Genomic DNA, 3,809 nt, shown 5'->3' with positions numbered 1-3,809 from the left:
ATTCCCACCTACATAAGGAGACAGGTAGAAAGGAGAGAGATACTAGCTGATGACTCTGATCTGAAGCTTCAAGTAAAATGAATCCCTGTTCAAAGTGGTTATTTTATATGGGGATTATGCTTCACTGACATGGAACTAAGAATGAATGAAGCATCAAACCTGAGTCTGCAACGAGTTAGGCTAACCATTTGGCTGTTGGCTCTCACAGAGTGAAGTGCTGGTGCGTGAGAAGACTTTATCTATGCTCTCCCCTGTAACGGTGCCTAAAACTGCCATCTCTCCATCTTGAAAGGTAAGCTGTGACTACAGATTAACTCTAAGGTATGGTGAAAGTAATGAAAAAATGTCTTATTCTGTCAATGACCTGTAACATATGGTGCTATGCAACATATGGTGCTAGTTACTACTAGAAGTGTTAAGGAATGAGATCTAACCTACAGTAACATGCACTCTTAATTTGGCACAACCTGTAACATATGATGCTAGTGACTACTGGAAGTGCTATGGAATGATAGCAGACCAGTAGTAAAACATATTTTTAATCTGACAATGACCTGTAACTAATGGAGTTTGTGACTAAGGGAAGCATTATGGAATGAGAACAAACCAATAGTAAAATACTGTACTCTTGTTCTGGCAATTAGCTGTTCCTGTGCAAGATATTAACACTACTTTATGGTGCTAGTCACAAAAAGAAAGGTTACAAAAAGGGTGTAGAGCCACAGCACTGTCTTAATCACATTTCATCCAGGGGAAATATGCTAAAAGTGGGCAAAAACCACCGCCAAGTCAATGCTGTGAACTATAAATGAAAATTACCATATAATTTCCTTCAAGCAATACTAGAAAAAATGACAATGAAAGGGAAAGTCTAGTCAAAAGTCCTGCATGCACAACCTAACCATGCACCTATGAGCCTTAAAACTCAATAACTAACAGCAATGTGCTATGTCTATTGTGACAGGTACACCAAAAATAGACTGGGACAACATCAGTGTGACACCAAGGATCAGCAACTGATCAGAAAGGCTGCAAGAAATCGAGCAGCGCAGAGAGTTGCCATCAGGTGACCAAGGCCGATGCATGCATGATGGAGCCTTTACAAGCAAACAAATCATCAGCATAAGGAAACCATGACATTAAGATCTGTGCCCTTCAGGACCATAAAACAGCTTGAACTGCAGACCTATGAAGCCAACAAAAAGGTAGAGTGCAGCTGAATTTTACACATTTACACTACCTAAACTCCTTTTATTTTTAATTAGTCTAAATTTGCCATCCTTCCATGCTGAAAACAGAGTTGCAATAACAGACTGAGACTACAATAGTGTCAACCTTACCAAGTTCAAACTCCTTGGGTTGAAGCTGTGTTTAAATTTTAGAAATAACTGAGAACTTTAGAAGGGTGTACTCCATTATGAATTCAGATAATGATTTTTTTTACCCCCAATCAACTGAGCAGCAGGGAAAGCCACCATGCGGCATGCTGAAGCCTTTATAAACGGACAAAATGAACGAATGAAATGCAACCCCTTTCTATTCATATTGACAGTCTCTTTTTCAATCAAAATTTCTTGTTTCCATTTTCCTGAATAAAAATAATCAAATTACAGTGACTGAAAATGGCAAGGATGCTTTATCAGAACAACAATAAAATGATTTTACTTTTCTTACAATACTTTTAATTGGGGGAGGGAGTGGTTCAATTGGGAGAGAGGTGGCCTGCAGTCCTAACGGACCCCAGTTCAAATCCTCGCTGGGAAAGGGAACAGTTTATGGATTTGAAATTCATAAAAAAGTAGGCTTTACTTATCTACCAGAAGACCCGATGACATGTCGTAGAAACCCCCCTGCTAATACCAATACACCAGTCCTGTATGAGACAGACCTAGCATGTATTCAACATGGACGGTGGGTGTTAATGCCGAATTGGTGAAGTGATGATGTAGGAGGACTACTGGGCCTCGGGGATATGCCCTACGGATAGGCCTTGAAGCTTTTGCCTAGAGTCACACACACACACACACACACACACACACACACATAAATTAAACATTTTGCAATGACTTTCATTAGACAATTCCCTAACCTGATTCACCATAAACTAAAAAAGCTTTTCATTACTTTGTTATATACCTCCAACACCAAAATGGATTCTTGGAAACAGGTTGCACAGCCTTGTCTGAAGTAATGTCTTTCAACTTTTGTACAATGGAGGTTTCACATATTTCTATTTTGGAACCCCGCATTCAAAACTACCAATAGGTTGCATTTTGGTGGCCACTGTCAAGAATTAAAAACTTCAAATTCGTGTTGTCTAAGAGAAACACATATGCACTGTCAGCCTGCAATTACAGATACTTACAGATGTCCTTCTGGATGAGGCCCAATGAGCCTGTGACTCCAGACCTTGAACCACAACAATTCTTATGCGATGGCTTTGTGTGGTAGACATAATTTGTGCTTTGTAGTTATAGAAATGATCCTGGTTTTTCCAATATTTACCCTAATTCCTTTCAAAAATTTCAACTGAATCTGAGTCTATCACCCATTCAGGCAACCCGTTCCACTTATCTATTACTCTACAAGGGAATGAATATTTCATTATATTCAATCTTGTCCTGGGTTTGAATATCTTTTTAGAGTTGCCCTCTGTAGTACTCTCCTCTCGCATCTGAAAGATACCCATACTGCAGTCCTCATCATACTTTCCACTTAGAATTTTGTAGGCTTCAATTAAGTCTCCTCGTGATCTTCTGTATGTCAGAGTTGGTAAATTTAATGCCCTTAATCTTTCCTCATGTGACAGTTCCTTCATTTGTGACAGAAGTTTGGTAGCTCTTCTCTGAACGTTTTCAATTGCTTCTATATCCTTATTCAAGTGTGGGTTCCATACTTGGTTGGCATATTCCAGATGAGGTCTTGCAAGAGCAATATACAGGGCTTTAAACATCTTTGTATCCAAACTAACAAATGATCTTCTAATTAATCCCACTATGCCAACGGCCATACCACGTTGAGTACACCGCTTCCCGTCCGATCAGCAAAGTTAAGCAACGTTGGGTCTGGTTAGTACTTGGATGGGTGACTGCCTGGGAACACCAGATGCTGTTGGCATAACGTTCTCCCTACGTGTCAAGTGGGGTTGGCGGAGGATTAGTGCCCCTCCCTGTAAAACAATTAACTCTAAGCCCTTGGCCACCCCATTTGGGATACATGGCATCTGGCAATGAATGATGATGAATGTTATTCGTCTTATTAATTTTTTCAGAAAGATGTGCTGAAAAGGTCAACCCATCATCAACTAATACTCCAATATCTTTCTCAACTGTGGATCTGTCAATGTAGATGGTCAAATGATAGTCTTCATCTTCAACATTCGTTTTTCCAATCCTCACGTATCTGTTCTTTTCGGGATGAAAACTTAACAGCCATTTTTCAGTCCATGATTTCATTTCATTCAAGTCCTCTTGCAGCTTGTCACAGTCGTCTTTAGTTATTATTTTTCTGAAGATCTTAGTGTCATCTGCATACAAATATATTTCACTCTGATTCTTTATATAGTCTGGCAAGTCATTTATAAATAAAACAAACAGAAACAAAAAGAAAAAAAAGTCAGCTGGCGGGGTAAATAGAAAGAGCTGTCAAAAGCAATTTGAAGATCATGGAGATTTTGGAAAGCAACAAGGGAAGAGGTGCAAAGAAAAAGATGTGCACAGAATGTGGACACCAAGGAAATGTAAATGAAGAAGAAAAATATGCCAACTGTGTGGAAGAAGAGAGAAGGAGCAAACGGAAGGATGTATGCA

The 3,809-nt window shown here is 39.3% G+C and overlaps 1 non-coding gene across 1 annotated transcript; it reads left to right on the top strand.

The window, feature by feature from the left end:
* The first annotated feature begins 2,998 nt into the window (after positions 1 to 2,998).
* On the top strand, positions 2,999 to 3,117 carry LOC145397906 (5S ribosomal RNA). Its single transcript, XR_013897043.1, has one exon. It is a non-coding gene; the product is annotated as a 5S ribosomal RNA (ribosomal RNA).
* The last annotated feature ends 692 nt before the right edge of the window (positions 3,118 to 3,809 follow it).

The sequence above is a fragment of the Coenobita brevimanus genome, chromosome 43, assembly GCF_032717465.1.
Source record: "Coenobita brevimanus isolate Jiangsu-jjx chromosome 43, ASM3271746v2, whole genome shotgun sequence".
NCBI lineage: Eukaryota > Metazoa > Arthropoda > Malacostraca > Decapoda > Coenobitidae > Coenobita > Coenobita brevimanus.
The sequence above is the reverse complement of the archived record's forward strand: the minus strand, read 5'-3'. Positions and strand labels throughout refer to the sequence as shown.